This window comes from Camellia sinensis, chromosome 4, assembly GCF_055761805.1.
Source record: "Camellia sinensis isolate YWXY chromosome 4, ASM5576180v1, whole genome shotgun sequence".
Taxonomy (NCBI): domain Eukaryota; kingdom Viridiplantae; phylum Streptophyta; class Magnoliopsida; order Ericales; family Theaceae; genus Camellia; species Camellia sinensis.
The window spans coordinates 180,666,733-180,689,722 of record NC_138964.1 but is presented as its reverse complement, the minus strand read 5'-3'; positions in this window follow the sequence as shown (position 1 = coordinate 180,689,722).

The window sequence follows — 22,990 nt, the reverse complement described above, 5'->3', positions numbered from 1 at the left end:
GGCAGAGAAAATTCAAAGAAGAAACATTCATTCCAGTCCATAATATTAAAATTCCAGAGAAAATTAAAAATGATAGAGACAAACAAGGGAGGAAAGTGATGTGATGTGGTCAGAGAAAATTATAAATACCAGAGAAACTTAGACAGGGGCAAGAGAGTAATAGACATTGCAGAGAAAAATACATATTATAGAGAAATTTACAGAGCAGGGAAATTTATAGACCAAATTACAGAAACATGTTACAGAATAAGATAAAAACACAGAAAATTATTTTTGTGAAAATAAACATGCTAGAGAAAATTGAAAGAAGAAACATAAATCAAGCAAAAATCAGAGAAATTCAAATACCAGAGAAATTTACAGATAAAATCACACCATCATGTTCAAGAATAAGTTCAAAACACACATAAATAACTTTTTCCAAATTCAGGTAGCTTTTTATTACGAAATTGAAACCCTAATTTATGGAAGGTTAATATAAAATGCTATTAACTGTGTTTCTAGAGAAAATCTAGTTGTATTGTAGAAAAACTTACCAGAGTTAGGATGAAACTTGAATGACGAGCTGATGTGGCCCGAGATGAAGATGCGACGTGATGAAAATGGACTGAGATGATGATGAGCAGTGAAAACGAAGCTTTAACCTAGGTCAGAGAAATTTGTGAGGAAGGAATGAAAATGATTTTTGGAGAAGATAACGAAGCTCTTATGTCTTTGGTGAAGATGATGTTGAAACCCTAATTCTGCTGTTCTCCTATTTGTGAAGATGCTGGATGTTTGGAATGGAACTCAGACGTCAGAATGAGTTTCATTTCTGTGTTGATTTTGGCAAAGGTATTTTGGCCCACAAAATAATTAAAAATGCGCGCCAAGTTGTTCAGGGACCTGATGCATCACTATTTTTTTGGGTGTCCTTTATCCTCTAAATTATTATTATTAGGGACCTTAAAAAAAATTCCCCATTGTTTATAGTGCAAATTATTTTTATAATTTAAAAAATTATAAAATATATTTTTATCAAATTTTTTTATTTAACAAAATTAATTGAAAAATAAAATTTATAATTATTTTTTATATAATAATAAAATTACTTAAATTATTAATTAAAATATATTTATAATATTATTAAAAACTGTTAATCGATTGAATGATTTATAAATAAAAGAGTGATTCATTATGAAATATAAATTTCAAGAGATAGAATATAATTTTCAAAACTACAGAGATAATTTATATTTTAATCAAATCTTAAAAAATGTATTTACAATTTATCCTTTTATTTTTATTTATTTTTGTCCACGTTTACTACACAATTAGCAGTTTTTAGACAGGACTATTTTAGAGCTCGTTTGAGAAGTGGGTTGGCTTTTTGACTTTTTAACTTTTTTGGTTATTTTAGTCTGGGCCTAAATAGTCTAGTTTGGGAAGGGTCTTAGATTTTTTTGGCTTTTTAATTTTTGGATTTTTTACTGGTCGGTCCTACTTTTTATAGTTGTTCCCTTCTTAGTCCTGAATATTGATGTTGTGCACCAATAGGTCATGGAGTCTTTTTTTTGTACATGTTTTACCCCTGTTTTGTTTTCCCCTGTTTTGGCACATTTCTATTTGATTTTTGCCATCAAAATACTGTAATGTGAGTTTGGGTTTGGGTTTGTGATTTGGATTTGGATTTTTGTGGAACTTTGCGATTTGTTAATGCATTATTGTGGAGTTTCGTGATTTGTGATTTCGCGCTTGGTGTATATTTGGATTTTGTGATTTGCGATCTCATGGAGGGAGCTTGATTTGTGATTTGCTTTTTATAAATCTGTGAATCTTCGTGTATTGTGATTTCACGTTTGGTGTATAGTTAGATTTTGTGATTTGCGATTTTGTGGATGGAGCTCAACTGGTATGTTTGATTTTGATTTCAATTTCGATGTTTTGGTGTTTTTTAGTTTGAGTTTGTGATTTTGATTTTGTTTATGATATTGTTGTTATTCTGTTGTTTCTGCGATTGAATTTGTATTTTTATCATGATATTGAAAGCTTTGATATATGTATATGTAATGAATATTAGATTTTTTTTTTAGTTACGAAATTGTTTTGGTTGAACACAGGTGTTGGTTTGTGATTTTCTACAGTGATAATTTTATCACTAAGTAGTTTGGGGGTATTGTTGGATTAACTTTTTCAACACTGATAAATTTATCAGCGAGTATAGGAATATGAGATGAAAAAGTTGCATAATGTAATGGTAAGATTCAAATCGAGTTACCATGCCCAATAAGTGTAAGCCTTATTCACTGTTCATGCTCTTGGTCTTAGGTAGTGTTAATTGTTAAATTTATCACTGTTGGTTTTTTGATGTGTTTAAGTTGGTTGATAATACTATCACTGTATTAGATTTTGCTTTAAGTTGTTTGAGTTGTTTACTAAAATATAATTGTTGTTTGTTGCAAGATTTATAGTGATGGAAAATTTTTTGTTTCTTATGTGCAAATTTAGAGGTGTGACATTGGTTATCAAGTATAATGGTAGATTTAATTTCAAAGATTTAGTATATAAATTGTGTGCAAAGTGGAGTGAGTTAGTTGGGAGTTCTTTGAATATATCGTATTCAATGTCTGTACATTCTTATTATGGTCCACAAAGTGAAAAGGATTTGGAGGTTATGGTTGGACTCGCACTTTCTTGTGATATTCATTGTATTGATATTTTTGTTAAGTGTTGTTCTTTGGGTGAAAGTTATATGATTTGTGATGGTAAAGCTGATAGTAGTGGTAGTGTTGTTTGTGAAACTAATTTGTTGCCTTCATTTTATTCAAATCAACGGAAACCTTTGCTCTCTGATAGGTGGGTTAGTTGTATAAAATCGGTGGGTCAAAGGTTTGCTCGAGGAGTTGTTGAATTTCGAGATGCGTTGTCAAAGTATTCTATTCATTCCAGTTTTGATTTTGATTTTGTTAAGAATGACAAGGATCGTGTCACTATTCATTGTAAGAGAAGGGCTGATTTGGGATGTTTATGGAGTGTGCATGCTAGAGTGGAAAATTTTAGTAAAGCTTTTGTTATTAAACAATTTGATGATGTTCATACGTGTGGATCTTCTTTTCGTACAATTAAACATGCTAGGATGACTTCGAGTATGATTGGTGGGCTAATTTCAAGTGAGGTTCGTAATAAGGCTTTGACATCGGTTAGTGAGGTGGTTTGTGATTTCAAGAACTATTATGGAACAAAAGTTTCTTATCGGCGAGCTTGGATGGGTGTTAAAAAAACAAGGGATGTTGTTTTTGGTGACTATTCATCATTTGACGATCTTCGTTGGTATGTTGATACCGCTAATAATTGTAATCTGGGGAGTGTTTTTGATATGGAATTTGATATTGATAGTAAAGGAAGGCATTTCAAATGCTTGTTTTTCGCTTTTGAGGCATGTATTCATGGTTTCAAGTATTGTCGACCTGTGTTGATGCTTGATGAAATTTTCTTGAAAGGAAGACACAAAGGTTGTTTATTGGCTGCTACGGAAAAAGACAGTAACTAAGGTATATTTTGTGTCTATTTGTTATTATTATTAAAACAATGATAATTTTATCATTTTTGTTACTGAAGAGTGTTGATTATTGAGTATAGTCAATCAATTAGTGATAAATTTATGCTGTATACTTTTGTATGCTGTATACTTTTGTATGCTGTATACTTTTGTTAAATTTTTATATTTATACAGTGATAAATTTATTATGCACTGATTCTATATGTTGTATGTTTTTATTGAATTGTTGTAGTAATATAGTGATAAAGTTATCTATGGTTGGTGCTATATGTTATATACTTTGTGTTTTGCTTTTGTTTTGTAATCTTTTTTATTTGTTACAAATAATGTGTATATATTTTGTTTGTAAGTTTATATCCATTATGTTTTGCCATTGTTGATAATGAACGTTATGACAATTGGCATTGGTTCTTGTCAAAGTTATTTGTTATTTTGACTCCGGGAAGGGATATTACGTTTGTTACTGATCGACATGGAGGTTTGCTGAAAGCTTTAGCTAAGGTCTTTTCATTTTCTTCTCATTCTTTTTGTCCAATGCATTTGAAAACAAACTTGAAGACTTATTTGTCAGTGAAGAGTCGCGAATCTAAAGAGCATTTGCTCACTCCTTTTAGTAGATGTGCATATGCTCCTACTATTGAGTTGTTTAATGAGCTATTTGAAAATTTTAAGGGTCGTTATGGTCGCAATGTTCAGAAGTTTCTTGAGGATTTGCCTAATGAGTGTTGGTGTAAAGCTTATTTTCAAGGCAAGATGTATGGTGAAATGTGCACAAATGCTACAGAATTTTTTAATTCATGGATTAGAGATAAGCACCATTTGTTTTCAACTAATCTTGTTGATGCTATACGGGTGAAACTAATGGAGCAATTTTCAAAAAGGTGAGAAGTTGGAAATAAGTGGAATCATATTGTTTGTCCTTTTGCAGAGAAAAAGTTGGAAGAAGCTTTTAATGATACAAAGGCATGGATAGTTAAGAAACCTAGCGATGATATTCATGAAATCCAATTGGATCATTCAGTTATGGTTGATATTGGGAAACAATCTTGTTCTTGTCGATTGTTGGAAATTGATTCTTTTCCTTGCAAACATGGTTTTTATGCTATAAAGGGGAGTGAGAAGGATCTGAATTATTTTCTTGATGGTTACTACCATGTTCGTAGTTATTGTGATTTTTATTCGCATTCTATCTATCCAGTTCCTAGTATGTAGAAGCCAAATGTAATTCTTGATGATGACGTTGTTTTACCTCCTCTTTGTAAGAAACCAGTTGGACGTCCAAGAATAGAGAGAATACCTTCAAAGGGCGGATCAAGAGAATTAGGTGCAGTAGGTGTGGAAAGATGGGAACTCATAATCGAAAGACATGTAAAGAAGCTTGCTTTAGTTGTACTGATTTTAATTGAATTACTTTTGTTGAGAGTTGAGAGGTGTTACTTGCATTGAATGTTTGAGTATTTTTTGAAAGATACATCATTTTGGTAGTTGCATTGGATGATTGAGGAATTTTTTGAATGGAAATTATATTTTTTTGTTGATATTTTTACAAGATTAAGTTTCACAGATTTATATTCTTTGATTTTGGTTAAATGTAGTTGACGTTTTTGGTGTTTTATACAGTGGTAAATTTATCCCTGGTTAGTTTGAATGAGTTGGTGGATTATGTTTTTTTAAGAGTGATAAATTTACCATTGTTTGAAGGAAACAATCAAGCATTAATGGGGTTGCTGAATTTTGTTATTTTTAAGAATGATAAATTTATAACTGATTGCATGGAAAGAGTTGATGGTTTATTACATTTGTGTCAGTAGTTGATAAATTTATCACTGTCATATCCAAGCAAATGTTCTTTTTTACAGTGATAAATTTATCAGTGGCTTAAACTCAAGAAAAATCAATTGTAGGTAGTTTGGGACTAAGTTTCCCAATCTGTGCTACATTACTGCCACTATGCAATTAACTATCAGTGGGATCCTTGAAGCAAAATATTTCGAGTTTGCAATTCATTTTCAGATTAAATTGTTCAAAATTTCAATATAAGAAATGCTTTAGATGCAATAGTTTATCATTAGGCCTTGAATAAGATCATATTTCTTCATAAATAACTGGTTCTTGGAATTAAATGTTAAAATGTATGTACGGTTTGTTTTTTTGAATTTACTGTTAGAACTTTATCTCCACTCCATATACCCAGAATGGCATGTTCTTACATTCGTTCCCAACCTGGAAAATGTCTACAAATTGCAACAGTGTTTTAATTCTCAATTTGGACAATGTAATAGTGTTTATGTTTTAATTTTCAATTTAGATAAATTGTTTATTATTTTTTATATTGTTTTGTTTACTTGAATTAGGGAAAAAGAATGTGTGTAAAAAAAAAAATGTCATGTTAGTAAATGAAGGGATCCAAACTTGTTATTAAGCATAAAGTAAGACTGCCAGATCTGGTAAAAATATAGCTAAAAAAGACTGAATTTTCATTTAGTGTATTGTCTATAATTTTAACATTGTAACAATTAAGCATTATAATATTCATTGAAGTAAAGTACGAACCAAAATGATCAAAATATAGATAACACTGTAACAGCCAAACAAATCAAATGTATGAAGTATTCACATTCTAACAACTAAATGAATCAATGTTTCCTTTTTATGACACTGTAACAAACAAACAAGCAAAATGTTTTCTTTTCTTCCAGATCTGTTGATTATTGCGGAGGCAAGTCATCAATGTTTTCATCAACTATTTATTGTTGAGCAGTTTGTTGGTCAGTCAAGAAGATAGTTAATATATCGGCTCTGAATTGATTGCATTCTTCTTTAGAAAAAGTAGACATTATGTTGTTGCTGGAAACATATTGCCTCATGATATAGCAAATAATGATTCCACAATCAAGCCTGCAAAAATATTTTAAAAACAAAATATTATAATTTAGTTTCGTTGCATTTTTTTTTTATAGGGGTGTTTTGTTATTAATCAACTTACGAAGTGTCTTCTTATTGTGGGCTATTGATAACTCTTTCTGAATTAGGCAAATTAAGCAAATCTATCATTGTTATAACAATTTTTATCACTGAATTAGGCAAAGTAAGGAAATTCATCATTGTATAGCAAATGTTATCACTCAATTAGAAAAATTAAGTAAATCTATCATTCTTATTGCAAATTTTATCACTGAATTAGGCAAAGTAAGTAAATCTGTCACTGTATAGCAAATTTTATCACTGAATTAGCAAAAGTAAACAAATCCATCATTGTATGGCAAATGAACATGAAGAAATGATTATTATGAAGTTGAATATCACCAATAAATTAATACTGTATGATACACATTGAAAATAGTTTCAAGTTGAATTGTATCACTTAATTATAGTTATGAAAGAAAAAGGGAATCAAATCCATCATTATAACAAATTTTATTACTCAACTAAGAAAATTAAGCAAATCTTTTACTGTATAGCAAATGAACATGAAGATGTGATTATTATGAAATTGAATATCATTTAATTATAGTTATAAAAGAAGAACGGAAGATGAATATGACTCACGTTTGATTCGCATGTTTGATAAAGAAGAAGGGAAGCAAATCCATCATTATAACAACTTTTATCACTCAATTAGGAAATTAAGCAAATCTATCATTCTTATAGCAAATTTTCTCACTGATTTGGGCAAAGTAAGCAAATCTAGCATTATATAGCAAATTTTATCACTGGATTAGTAAAAGTAAGCAAATCTATCATTGTATAGGAAATGAACATGAAGATATAATTATTATGAAGTTGAATATCGCTCATAAATTAATACTGTATGGTACAAATTGAAAATAGCTTCAAGTCGAATTGTATCACTCAATTATAGTTATGAGAGAAGAAGGGAGGCAAATATATCATTATAACAAATTTTATCGCTCAATTAGGAAAATTAAGCAAATCTATTATTCTTATAGCAAATTTTATCACTGAATTAGCAAAAGTAAGCAAATCCATCATTGTATAGCAAATGAACATGGAGATGTGATTATTATGAAGTTGAATATCACTCATAAATTAATACTGTATAATACACATTGAAAATAGCTTCAAGTCAAATTTTCTTACTCAATTATAGTTATGAAAGAAGAAGGGAAGCAAATCCATAGTTATGAAATAAAAAGAGAAGCAAATCCATCATTATAACAAATTTTATCACTCAATTAGGAAAATTAAGCAAACCTATCATTCTTATAGTAAATTTTCTCACTGAATTGGGCAAAGTAAGCAAATCTGTTATTATATATCAAATTTTATCACTAAATTAGCAAAAGTAAACAAATCCATCATTGTATAGCAAATGAACATGAAGATGTGATTATTATAAAGTTGAATATCAATCATAAATTAATACTGTATGATACATATTGAAAATAGTTTCAAGTTGAATTTTATAACTCAATTATAGTTATGAAAGAAGAAGGGAATCAAATCCATCATTATAACAAATTTTATCACTCAATTAATAAAATTAAGCAAATCTATCATTCTTATTGCAAATTTTCTCACTGAATTGGGCAAAATAAGCAAATCTGTTGTTGTATAACAAATGAACATGAAGATGTGATTATTATGAAGTTGAATATCACTTAATTATAATTATAAGAGGAGAACGGAAGATGAATACGACTCACGTTTGACTCGCATGTTTGTTGAAGACGAACTAAACAAGGAATATAGATCGAAACGATGGAAGATTTGCTGGGGATCTGTTCAGAATCACAATATAGATCGAAACAGAGGTGATTTCTTTAGAAACGATGGGAGATTTAGGGAAAATCTCTTCGTTTGTTTCAATTTCCAAATCGTAAATCGCTTCAGAATAGTTTCCAAATCAGAACAATTGAGAAGGAGCGTGTGTGTCACGCGCATAGGGAAGAGCTCGTGATATCTTCTTTACTTCACATATGTGGTGTGATATTGAGGGGTAAAATTGGAAACTGAAATAGGGTAGGACTTGGTGGGTATTAATTTGTTTCAATGGGACCGGCTAGTAAGTCCCCCTTAATTTTTTTGTGAGAGAAAGAATGTAATAATTATAGGTTGGATGTAATATTTTGTCTTATTGGGCTAAAAAGCCTATTTTATTTTTTGTGGCTATTTTAACAAAAAAAAAACCCAAATCTTTCATTCCCAAACGAGCACTTAGTTAGTTTTTTAGTTTTTTTATTTATTATTTTAGTTTAGTTTTAAAAATTGTGTTTGGAAAGTTAATTAATTTTTTTCATTTGATTCGGTGGTTTTAAGAAAATAAATAAAATAATTATAATTTAAATTTATTTAAAAAATAAAAACCCCATTACCAAACAAGGCAATATTAAAATTAACCAAAAAAAAAAAAAAATCATCTTTTATACTACAAAATTAAAAGTCAAATTTTCTTATGCAATCCTAAGACCTCTTTTTTTTTTAGGTAAGTAATCCTAAGACCTCTCGATGTAGAGCTTAATTAAGGAGAAGGAAAATTTAGGCAAAACTTTTTTATTGGACCTTTGTACGGTAAATTTCTTAGGGAGAAAATACATAATTAAGGACAAAATGGAATATATGTATTTTTTCTTAGATAATGTTACCAGAGTAATATGTTGCTGTTAAATAGAATAATATGCTACTATCAAATAGAGTAATTGTCAAACAGAGTAATATGTTACTGTGAGATAGAGTAATATGTTATTGTTACTATTTACATAAATTTCGACTGTTACTTACTGTGAAAAATTTGTGATCGCTTTAAATTGCTAAATTCACCCTTTTGTAACATAACTGTACCCTATTTTGGAACATGTGTTCCAAAATGAAATTTGCCAGGGTGTTAGAATTTTTTGGTAACATTTATCTTACTTAATATTGTTGGCTTTTGCCATCAGGATGTGATTTTTTAAGTTAAATATTGTTCGGTGTGAAGTATGATGTACAGATTTTAGTTTTTTTCCTTCTTTTCCATGCTACTTTTGCTGATTGTAGCCTTGCTTTTTCTCAAAGGCACTCGGATGTAGAGAAGAGGAGCTAATTCTGATGGCTTTGTTGCTAATTTTGTGGAAAGTGAACAAATCATGCAGTTCAGCGGACATACAACATCATTTGTGCAGGTAATCTTATATAATTTTTTTTCTTCCCATTTGCAAACACACTATTGATGACTGTCTCCTTTCTCGATTTTTCCCCTCTTAAAGAAGCATAAAGCATGAGAAAAGGAGAGTAGAATTACTGAACCTTGTGGTACTGAAAATTGTTTGGCTTTTCTTTCATAATATATTCAATTATTTCAAGCTAATATGTTTGATTATCTAAAAAGGAGTAGAATTTGTTGAAAGGCAGAGGTTGCACTTGTCATATAAACTATGTACGGAGATCTTTGGAAAGTTATTTTAAGTAACTTGATAACTACCTAAACTAATCCTTCTGAATCTACAGAAGTGCATGAGGTTCCATTTGAGTAGAAAGAAAATAATGATGGAAAGTGAATAGTAGAAAATGAAATGAATAAAAGGAAAAAGAAAGAAAAATCTATTTTCTTGCATGCATTTGATCAAGATGAAAATTTGGTGCTGTTTGGTAACACTTACGTTTTCAGTTTTCTGTTTATATTTACAAAAATTTAAAAAACTCAAATAAAAACTTGTTTGGTAAAATTTTTGATTTATAAATCAATGATCTCAGTTTATAAATTTGGCCAAAAAATGAAAACACAAAAAATGTGTTTCCATTTTGAGTTTTCAGTTTTTATTTTTTTACCACCCAACACTAGCCATCACCCGCCACCATTTTCCACCACCGTCTTCCGCCTTCGCCACCACCACCCACCACCCACCCCCACCCCCACCACCACTACTACCCACCACCCACCTGCCATCCAACCGCCACCACCCACCACTCACCACTACCATCCACCGCCCGCGCACCACCACCTACTTGCCACCACCACTCACCACCCACCTGCCACCACCACCACCATCCACCACTTGCCACCACCCGCCGCTCACCACCACCAGCTACCTGCCACTCACCCGCCACCACCACCCACCACCACCACCACCACCCACCTGCCACCCACTTGCCACCACCACTCGCCACCCGCCACCACCACCCACTCGTTACCACCTATCACCCGCCACCGTCACCCACCCACCCACCCACCACCACCACCACCACCACCACCATCCGCCACCTACCCGCCACTACCCGCCATCCGCCACCCACCTACCACCACCACCCGCCGCCACCACCACCACCACCACCCGCCACCGTCACCCACGCACCCACCATCACCACCCGCCATCCGCCACCACCACCACCACCCGCCACCGTCACCCACCCACCCACCATCACCACCCGCCACCACCCGCCATCCGCCACCACCACCCACTACCCGCCACCATCACCACCACCACCCACTCGTTACCACCCACCACCCGCTGCCGTCACCCACCCACCCACCTACCATCACCACCCGCCACCACCTACCGCCACCCACCTGCCACCACCACCCGCCACCATCACCTATTCACTCACCACCACCACCCGTCACCTGCCCGCCACCACCACCCACCACCCGCCGCCACCACCACCCACCCACCCACCCACCCACCACCACCACCCACTACCACCAGCTACCCACCACCCACCGTCACCCCTTTCCACCACCGTCTTCTGCCGCCACTTACCGCCACTTACCACCACTCGCCATTTCTCACTTTTTTTTTATATTTAAAATTTTTTTTAAACATTTTGTCAATTACCAAACGCGTTTGTAGTTTATGTTTTTCTAAAAATAAACAAAAACCAGTTTATAAAATTTTTGTAAATATAAACTGAAAACGTAAACGTTACCAAACACAGTGTTAACTTTACAGTTTGAAAAGCATGAAAGTCGCTAGAAATATTTTTATACTTTACCTAATTGCCCTTTTCCATTTTAAGACAATAAGAACAAGTGGAGGGAACTAGGGGTAAATTTGGAGAGCGTGATAACTGCTGCCCACATGCATGGGAAAATAAAATTTCCTTGGATATTTTGTTCGAAATCAATGGTTAGGTTTAATAGCTTAAGAGGGATGTACATGAAATCTCACTTTCTAACACTTTCCTAGGATTCTCTTGCTAATCAAACACCAAACAAATTTGATTTTTTTTCTCTTCCCCACATTTCCTATCAATATCTTGCTAATGAAACAGAGCCTAAGGTTAAGTTGCTAGAATGTATGGCAATGCTTGTTTGATGCTTTGCATTACCAGGGGCTTAATGGGAAGACAAATTTATACTCAAATGAAAGAAGCCGTAGCTCCCTATGGAATGTGATGAAAAGCATAAGGGATAGGAGAATACTCTTGAATTCTAAATTTTCTGTGGTTGTGGTGCAATCAATAAGAAGAGCAATAAAAAATAAACTTGACGAAGAAGCAAAATTTGAACGTTGATTTCAAGCCAAGACCCATTTGGGACCAACTAGAACCATGTATAATCGAGTTACTTATAGTGGAATCTTATTTTATGATTATTTGCGTTAGGTATTAAAAGTTAATTTGTTTGATTTATTTATTATTTTTTTAATGGTTCATAGGTTTGGGGTATTTTGAAAATTTAATGGTTCATAGGTTTGCACTACATTTGTAATAAATTGTATAGTGGCCCCAGCCTAACCTGGATCAACATTGTGCCTAAACAATAAATTCCAAGCCTGACTCTAAGTGAAATTACAACGCCCTACCATTTATCCTTTAAATTACTTGTTAAATGAATAAAATCATGTCACTAATTACACACATATGACTAGATATCACAAATGGTTGAAATTCTTCTTTAAAACAAAGAGGTCCGTAGTTCAAAGTTTAAACCTTCTAACTATCCTCTTTATAAGATGTGTAATGTAGGTTTCTTTCTTAAAGACAAAATTCAGTTACACAAAAATATAAGGCAAATATATACAATTACATTTATATATATGACCTTTCCAGGCCAGACCTCAAATGACATTCCCTGGCCTGACCTTAAAATTCAACAAGCGTAAAAGGTTTGCTCAGCTTGGCCCTATAGATTTATATAATTTGCTGAAGCTTTATGCTTACAAGCTGTGGGGACATAAATTTTGAATGACAACACGTGGCCGAGGTGTCATCGAAGTGCCAGCCGAGGTACCACGTGTCCTGGTCATGACACCGAGATCATCTCGGCTAGGCCGAGGTTATCTGCGAAGATACCAAAATCCGGGATAAGCGGATAAGGGACAAGAGTCTTAGAATGGAAGAAGAGTTCAGTTTGGGTAAAGATAAGACTCTTAGAGAGTTTATCCTAATCCTACTAGGAGTCCACGATTAGCAGTAATCCTAAGTCCATTAGAGCTAGGCTTCTATTGGGACTAGGGTTGTGTTGGCTATAAAAGAGAGGCACCCCCATAGGTCTAAGGTATACTTTTTATGTTTTGTCTAGTGAGTTAAGCACTATTGGTTATCTTTAAGAGATATTTTACTGACTTAATCGTCGGAGTGCCCCTGGGTAGACGAACCATCGCGGGATTTTTATCTTTTTGTGACAGGTTGTTCGGGCTTAATCTATTCTGCCGGTGTTCTACAGCTGAGTACTAGTTTGGCAGTGTGGTCGAAAATTGAGACACACAATTTGGCGCTGTCTGTGGGAAAGAAAGGAGAATAGATGGCCAACGACGGACAGAAAGAGAAGGTTGGGGATGACACTGTTCCCTTTACAAGATACGCCGATTCCAGCAGCCATGAAAGGTGCCCAGAAAGGGGGGCAGAAAACGGTTCCTGCAATCCCTTAGCATGGCAAGACTAAGGGACATTCTCACCGGCCTTCGTGGGAGGTCGGGCATGGAGAATCCCAGAAGACACATCGAACAAAGAAAACCTACACCAAAGAACATCAGGATGTTCAATGGGAGAAACTCTGTTTCGATACGACCAATGGAGGGAGGTCCAAAAGGACTCACAATGACACTAGAAGTAGTGCACCAAAGAGGCTGAAATCCAGAGATAGCCGAGCTTTTGAATGAACCAAAGAGAATCTGAGGGATTACCTCCAGAAAAATAGACAAGATGCCGAGGTGACCTCTCCGGTTAAGCCGAGGACACCATCCACGGTAGAGTTGGACAAATTTGAGGCCCCGAAAAGGTTCCACATGCCGAGATTCCAGATATACGACGGTAAGTTGGACCCGAACTTTCACATCGGCTTGTACCTGAATTCGATGGCATTATACACCGGGAACGAGCCGTTGCTCTACAAGGTGTTCCCCTCGTCCTTTGGGGGAAATTACATCAGATTGGTTTCATAAGTTGCCGAAAGGAGCTGTGAAAACCTGGGAGGGCTTAGCCGAGATGTTTGTGGCCAGGTTTGTGATGAACAAACTACAGCCATTGAGGGTGGACTCCCTGATGGCTCTGAGAATTAGTGAGGATGAAAGCCTTAGGGCCTATGCCAAAAGATATTACGAGATGTTTAACTGAATACCCACGTGCAATCAAGAGGTGGCGGTCGTGTCCTTTAAGAACGGCCTGAAAGATGATTGTTTGCTTTGAAAGTCATTGGCAAAGACATTGCCAAAAAGTATGGAGGAACTCATAGCCAGAATTAAGAAATATGCTAGAGCCGAGGAAGACACACAGGGGCAGAGGGCTGGAGAATGATGCTTGGGAGTTGGAATTTACAAGCTAAGATTAGTTTAACACTTGTTGAAATTTAAATTTACAAGTTGAAGTTAAACCGAGGTCATGTTTAACACTTGTTGAAATTTAAGTTTACAAGCTGAAGTTAAACCGATGTCATGTTTAACGTTTGTTGAAATTTAAGTTTACAAGTTGAAATTAAACCGAGGTCATGTTTAACGCTTGTTGAAATTTAAGTTTACAAGTTGAAGTTAAATCGAGGTCGTGTTTAACGCTTGTTGAAATTATAAATTTACAAGTTGAAGTTAAACTGAGGTCCTGTTTAACACTTGTTAAAATTTAAGTTTACAAGTTGAAGTTAAATCGATGTCATGTTTAACACTTGTTGAAATTTTAAATTTACAAGTTGAAGTTAAACCGAGGTCATGTTTAACACTTGTTAAAATTTTAAATTTACAAGTTGAAGTTAAACCGAGGTCATGTTTAACACTTGTTGAAATTTAAGTTTACAAGTTGAAGTTAAACCGATGTCATATTTAACACTTGTTGAAATTTTGAGAAAAATTTATAAGTTGAAGTTAAGCTGAGGTTATGTTAAAGGAAGATGGTTTAACACTTGTTGAAATTTTGAGAAAAATTTACAAGTTAAAGTTAAACCAATATTATGCTATAATAATAGAAGATAGAGGACTTGAGTAAAGTGACAAGTTGTGAGTAACACTTGTGGAAATATTATGATAAATATTTTCAAGTGTTAGGTTAAAGCCAAGGTAAACCGATTAGTGGGTACAACCGAGGTGTTACACCCCGAGGAGATTGCACGGTTAAGGTGTATTTTGAAGATAAGCAAATTATTCTAAGTATAGAATCATACAAGAGTAAAAAGAAGGCACATATAACCACATTGAAAGAAGAAATCAAAGAATGCATTCAGAAAAGGAAAGAAGGAACTTCGGCTTAACATTGAAGAATGATTGTTTAGATTACAAAAAGGCCGGTGTGAAGTACGCCGGTGTCAGACGGTGGTAGTAAGCAAAGAAGTGCAACGAAAGCAACAATGGAGGATTTGAGAGAGAAAGTTTGAACAAGAACAAAGATGCAGAAGTGAAAAGACGGAGAGAGAATTGATTTTGATCAAACACGGAGAATGGCGACAAAATACCATTAATGCGTCTAGGGCGACGTGCTTGACAGACAGCACACCTAGACACAAGATGACTTACAGGCACGTATCAAGTACGATCCAGTGAGGGGAAGACGCGTGGCTGAAACGGTTGGGTTGCTGTGCGTGACAGCTTTCACACGGGATAAAACTCTTAGAGTTCTTGATTCAATGAAGCAAATACCTCGGCTAGGAGGACGGTTTCGATTGAGAAACTTGAAACGAACTTGGTTGTTAGTTCCAAAGTATTGATGAAAGCAGACTATAGGTCTTGGTCATATTGAGCCAACGAGTGATGACCTCGGTAATGAATAATGGAGTGAGCTTAGCCGATGTGCTAAATGGAAGAAATGATATAGGTTCCATCACCTCAGGATACCGAGGTAATAGAACTTAGGGGGCAGTTGTGGGGACATAAATTTTGAATGACAACACGTGGCTGAGGTGTCACCGAAGTGCCAGCCAAGGTGCCACGTGTCCTGGTCATGACGCCGAGATCATCTCAGCTAGGCCGAGGTTATCTGCGAAAATACCAGAATCCGGGATAAGCAGATAAGGGACAAGAGTCTTAGAATGGGAAAAGACTTCAGTTTGGGTAAAGATAAGACTCTTAGAGAGTTTATCCTAATCATACTAGGAGTCCATGATTAGCAGTAATCCTAAGTCCATTAGAGCTAGGCTTCTATTGGGACTAGGATTGTGTTGGCTATAAAAGGAAGGTACCCCCATAGGTCTAAGGTATGCTTTTTATGTTCTGTCTAGTGAGTTAAGCACTACTGGTTATCTTTGAGAGATATTTTACTAAGTTGATCGTCGGAGTGCCCCCGGGTGGACGAACCATCGCGGGATTCTTATCTTTTTGTGACAGGTTGTTCAGGCTTAATCTATTCTGTCGGTGTTCTATAGCTGAGTACTAGTTTGGCAGTGTGGTCAGAAATTGACACACACACGAGCTGAGTTGGGCAGGCTTTGTAAGCTATGGAGTCGGTGACCACCCCAGTTGTAGGGTCACCAACTTTTGGAATAAATTATGCTATTGTGTCGTAATATTTTTCTTAATAAGATTAAATAGGTTTTTAGAAGGGAAAATCTTGGGTGCTTCTATTTACACCATTTAATTTGGTATTGCATCCACCTTTCTCTCACATGTGTAGACACCCCATTTTTGACCGGCTTTAAGACTCAGACGTCATCGATTGAGCGCTCAGTGATAGTGCATGTTGTGCTCGTTTTGAGTTTCCAGAGTTTTCGGCTGAGTACCTTACCTTCGGGCCTCTGAACTCTTTGTGCTTTGGCTCGATTTGTGGACCAAGCCTTGTTTTCTCTTCCTTGGAGGGAGGGAGAGGTCTTGTAGACCACTTTTTTCGCTTGGAGACTAGTTTCTGATTTTTTTGGAGCCTTCGGCCGCGCGCCTTGTCTCGGGACCGCTTAACGTTCTCCGTTTGGCTTGGTTTTTGAACCACACCTTGTTGCCTGTGCCTAGAGGGACACTGTGGTTTGGGAGACCACTTTTGTGGTCGTAAACCACTTTTGGTGCTCGTAGACTAGTTTTCGAGGCTTTTGGCTGCGCGCTTTGTCTCCCGAACTTTCGTCTTGAATCCTTTTTGGTTTGTTTTTGGTACAAACCTTGTTTTCCTTGTTTGGAAGGTGGTACAAGGGTGGGAGACCAGTTCTTCACCTTGGAGACCACTTTTCTTCCCGCCAGCCAGTTTTCTGGTCGGCCAACTGGTCTCCTTAGTCTTTAGGCCATCTTTTCTGGTCGCCCACCACACCACTGCATTGTTTTCATGCTGCTGACCATCTCCCACCATGGCCGACCACTTTTTGTCTTGGGAGACCACTTGTGGTGGTTGACCGATCACTTGAAGTGGTCGACTACTTTTCATTACCTTTTTGGAGATATTTTCAGTACAACTGTGCCAGCTGGGAGGCACAGAAGCCATTCTCCATACACGTGTATGGAGGGATGGCTTTGAGGCCAAAGCTTTTCCAACAAGCTTGTTTCTTGTTCTCTATAAGAGAGAACCCCCCCTCCTTCTCTAGGTTCAGTTTTTTGGGCTTGGAAGATATAGATACACATTGTCTCTATCTTGCTCTTATTCTTTATTTTGTGCCTTAAAAGTGTAGTTTTACCACACTTTAACACACAAACACACACTCAAACACCATTCTTTTGTTGCTGAGGCTTCTTGAGGTTTGTTTCGGAGTTTTTGGGTTGGTTTGAGTTCTAAAAAGCTGCTGGAGTTGTGGTTTTGAAGGTGTTCTACAAGGGTGAGTCAACTAGCCCTTTAATTATTTGTTTTGCTTAAGCTTTTAGACCTATTTGCATGGTGTTTTAGACTTAACTTCCTACTGCAAAAAGTTCTGTTTTTCAGTCCTTAAAATGTTTTGTTTAAGGTCACTTTTATGTTGGGGGTGGTCTACCCCTTCTTAGGCCTTGTTTTGAGCCATCCCTTTAGGCTCTTGTTTTAGCCTTTGCATGGCCTTCTCACCACTGAAATCCAGAGGATTTTCAATGATGGAAAGGTGGTTTTGAGGTCCCAAATAAGAGAGGGTCATCCCCTCTCCTTGTGTCTTATATGCTTGCTTTGAATGTCTCATGTTTGAGCATGTTTATTAAGCTTGTGTTGGCTTGTTCTTAGCATGTATTTAGGGTTATTTTGAGATGGCATACCACTGTTTTTGGTTGTCTTGAGCACCTCATGCATGCTTAATACACTTGTAGTGTAATCCTCACAAACTAGCTTTGTATGCCTCATGTTTGAGCATGTCTTTCTAGCATGTTTTGAGTCCATTTCAATAGGTTTTTGGTGTTGTTTTAACATGCCTTAGATTTGTTTTGGCTTGGTTTGATAGCCCCATGCATGCTCCATGCACTTGTAGTGCAATTCCATGAATTAGCCTAATGTATACCATGCTTTAGACTATCATTTTAGCATGCTTTTGGCTTAACTCTAAGAAGCTTTTGTCCATATTTTAGCATGCTCTAGCTCTGATTTGTGTTGTTTTGGTCATGCAAGCCATGCTTTGTATAGCTATAATGCATTCTAGCTTGTTAGCTTTGTGTATCAAGTCCATTAGCATGCATTACTTGGACTATTTTCATGATTTGACATCATTTGTAATGTGATTTCAGTCCATGTTTCATGTTCATACACCTGCATTTGTCACTTATTCAATGCGTTGGAGGGTTTGCCCTTTTATGCTTTAAACATGAGTCATTGCATATGCCTTAATTCCTAAGCTTGCGAGCTATCATTTCAATGTGTTTTGGGGGTTATTTTGCCATGATATAACTTTGATTTTTGTTGGCGAAGCCATCTCATGCTTGGTCTTGGTAGGTGTAGTGTAATCCACCTTATTTGCCTTGCATTCATCATGCCTTATGCTCTTCATGCTAGCTTATTTTGGCCTCCTTCCGTACATGTTTTAGACTCATTTTGACATGTTCTAGGATTGTTTTGGGTTTCCTTGACCATATGCTTCATGTTTTGCATAGTTATAGTACAAATGCCTATGCTAGTTTCAAGCTCTTGGTACTATAGCATGCTTCATTTGTGCTGTGTACATGATTTAGCATCATTTATCATGGCATTTTAGAGCATGTAGCATTACCATGTTCTCACTTCATTCACTCCTTAAGTGCCTTTGAGTGTTATGCATTGTTGCCTTGCTTATGGCCTAATGTGTATGCTTGCATGCCTAGGCCTTTGAGCCTCCATCTTAGCATGTTATGGTCTTTGTTTAGACCTATTTGAGCTCTGTCCATGATTGGTTCATGCATTTGTGCCATATATTGCATGCCTCCTTTATAGTCCTCTTTGTTAGCTCTAATGCTTTAGGACCTTTGCATGCTATTCTTGTATTGTTTGGGTGATTTGGCATTATTTCATACCTTATTTCAGTGCTCATAGTGTTGTTACACTTCTACATTTGTCACTCCTTGAGCACTCCTAAGAGTTGTGCTCTTATGCCTAGTCAATGGGCCATTGCATGCGCATGCTTGTGTATGCTCTTCATGCCTTCATTTTAGCATTATGGCCACTGTTTTTGGGCATGGCTGAGGTTTACCCACATTCGGTTTAAGTCCATTGAGCATTGTGTATGCCATGTTACATCGCATTGTGCATGTTATGTTGTTGTTTGCATTGTATATGCCATGTTCTTGTTCGCATTGTGTATGCCATAATCACATTGCATTAAGTATGCCATGTTATTCATTGCATTGCGTATGCTATGTTGCATTGCATGTTGTTGCATACTTATCCATGTTGCATTGCATGTTTGCATGCTTGAGTTGCATTGCATGTTTACATGCTTGATGTTGCATTGCATTGTGTATGCCATGTTATTTGTTGCATTATGTTTGGAATAGGTGTTAGTCTAAACACGGGAAACGAGGGGTGTTTCATACTTGAAGTGATGAAACGTGCCTTAATTCCCGGTCGCCGACGCTCTTGATCATACATGATAGAGTTTTAGGCTTTATGTGATTATGTGTGCATTCATTTCATATTGAATTGTGCAACTTCGCCTCTCAGCCATCATGCATCGAGATGTGTGATTGGTGGCCCGAGGGTCGAGAACCGCACTCCCTTGAGCTTATGAAATGATAGGGAGGGTGGTTGTGCACACATATCTTGCAAATATATTGCCATGCCCTTTCTTGCTCTATGTTGCAGCAAATTGGAGAAGTGCAGCAAAAATTGGCCGGCCAGCCAGAAAAACTAGCTGGCCGACCACTTTTTCTGGTCTGCAACAACAAAAAGTGGTCGGCTAGTGGCTGGAAGCATCAACAATTGGTCGGCAGCCCTCCCACAGGTCCCCAAGGTGAGTTAGAAGCTTTCTAGAGCCTTGTGCAAGGTTTTGAGAACAATTGCAAACAGAGGCAAGTTGGGGCATCGCGATGGATTTCCAAACGAGGCGACCGGGCATGCATACACTCTTCTCCCCCTGAGGGTCTCATTGCTTATTGTTTTACTTAGCTAATTTGCTTAGCTAGTTTACGCTTTAGTTTGCACTTAATTAGTTAATGCGCTTAACTATTCAATTCGTGTTGTAATAGCTTAATTAATTAGCTAGTTAGTTAATTAGTTTTGTGATGTAATAATTAGTCTAATTAGCTTAGATTAGCTAATTAGCTTCTTATTCAGACCCTCTGTCGAGAGGGCCAATTGTTGTAATAAGCGTGCGTGTGTGTGATGCATGTCTTCCAACCTCCATTTCTTTCTTCCTTTTACTTAACCGCTTACGATGGTTAGTTTTAGGGCATATTTCAATTAGCATACTTATGATTTGCATGCGTGCATCCATTCATCTGTATTGCATGCACCGGACTTGGCGCATCATATTAATTGCATTGTATTTCAATACATTTACTTGAATACGTGTTCGACAGCATGTTATCAAGTCACATTTCACATGACATGATTAGAATAGTCGAGCCTATTTTAGTTGCATTTCTCACATGTGTTGCATTAGCCATCTTAACATGAACTAAGATCATGCGTGATTTCTAACTAGTTCTCTGTTTTGGCTCGGAGTATACTGTGAGTGTTTATACTTTAGCATACTGCATGTGTGTTAGTGTTGCCATGTAAGCATGCTTGCCATGAGGCTAACTACTTAAGTGTTTAACTGCCTGAATGCTTGTGGGTGAAGGTTGGATTGCTTGAATTGGAACAATGCATTGAAATCCGCAATTTAGCCTACTTCCGAGTAGCAAACTTCAAATCATTTTTTAACAAACGAACATGCAATGTTTTGTTCCAACTTAGGCGATCTAATCTATACTTGTATGCTGTGCGCATCACATAGTAATTTTAGGTTAATAACCGGAATAAGAACACATGTGTTTTCAAAAACAAAATATCATACTTAGTACAGGCCGATCTTTGATCGGGCGAGCGGGGGTGCTCATTGCATGACCTTCTTCTCTCGTACCCAAGTTCCCGAGCCGAGGCAACTTTGGTGATGACGGACATGTGGCCTTAGGCACGAGTCAGGGTTTCCTAAATTTCCCAAAAATAAAATATTTATGTGGTGACTTTGTATCTGGAAAAACAGTCCATGTTTGGCACTTCTTTATAAAAATCAGTTTTCCAAAACGATTTGCCGGATTTAGACTCTTTGGTGATTTATCGGTCTCGCATTGCACTTTGTAAGATTAGATTCAGAACCGTGACATTGAGTCCGAACTGTAGTAGCTAGAGAACAAAACGGGATTCGCGCCCTCGCAGCGCGGAGTCGGGGAGTTTTCGGGGCACGTCTACAACATGCCATCGAAAAGTATGCTCTCACACGAGTGGATTTTGTGAGAAATTTTGTGGGTGTAAATAGGAGCACCCAAAAATCTTAGTTTCTTATACTCGTTCTTCTTTTAGTCTTTTCCAATCCACGTTTCTAGAACCCCAGTATTGTTCCCAATTAAACCAAACCAAACCAAACCAAACTAAGCCATGTATCCCAATTAAAGTGGGATGGCTCGATGAATCATTTTTCACCCTTATGCTCTGTCAAGGGCTATTCGATTAGTTAAATTTAATAAATTCTCTGAAAAATGCTCTTTAGCCTAATACTATTTTAGGTATTTATACAATAAATTAGCTTTTTAGCTCCTCTATATTCTATACTCTATACTCTAAACATTAAACATTCATTTTCACTTTTTTCTCATCTTATATCTTTTAACTTTCATCACTTATAAATAATATAATTATCCCTAATATACCATAGGAAAATGCTAGAGGTTCCAAATTTTCTACCAAATAAATGACTAAATGTCTCACATGGGTGTGGGGCCCATAAAATTACGGACCCCACACCCATGTAAGACATTTAGTCGTTTGTTTGGTAGAAAATTTGGTATCTCTAGCATTACCCTATACCATATCACCTTTCATTTTTATTGTTACTGCCATTCTTAAGGCTACAAAATTAGCCCATCCCAAAATGGTTCAGGGCGAGGACAGAGCACTACAAATCCCTACTTGGTCCCCCCTAGAAAGAGGCCATATTCATAACAGCCATAAAAAAATGCCTCTTTCCTTGTTGAATTGAATCTTAAAACTTTATACCTTTTATATGTCATACTAACCATCAGAAGACCAAAATCTTACCCAACCTTGCAGTCACAAAACTATTTGAAACCAGCCTTTAAAATCTTCTTTTCACCATTGCCGTATTTTAGATTTGGGCTCAACTACTATTGGGGAGTGTTTTCTGCATTTGCCCTACATCAGGTTGTAAAATTTTTAATATTCTGACTGGGAGATAAATCTTTGTCAAAATACTATCAATCACACTGATTGTGCCACTTAGTAGTGATGTGTGAGCTTTAAATTATTCAATCACTCATGCTTTGCTATTGAATGGAAGAAGGGCCTTAAGGGGTTAACTGCAATAAATGGCAAAATACATCAAATCTAATACCCAATGCTACATTTTCACTATAAATGATGGATTGCACGACTCCCATCTTTTTTAGATGAAGTAATGTTTTTGATTAAAGACTAGTGACAAATCCCGGAATGGCCTGTAAATGGTGTTTTGTCATACCATAATCTAAGTAACCAAGCCTCTTTAAGCTTTAAATTGATAATTAACGAACAAGAAGCTCCCTTTTTTTGTTCTTTTTC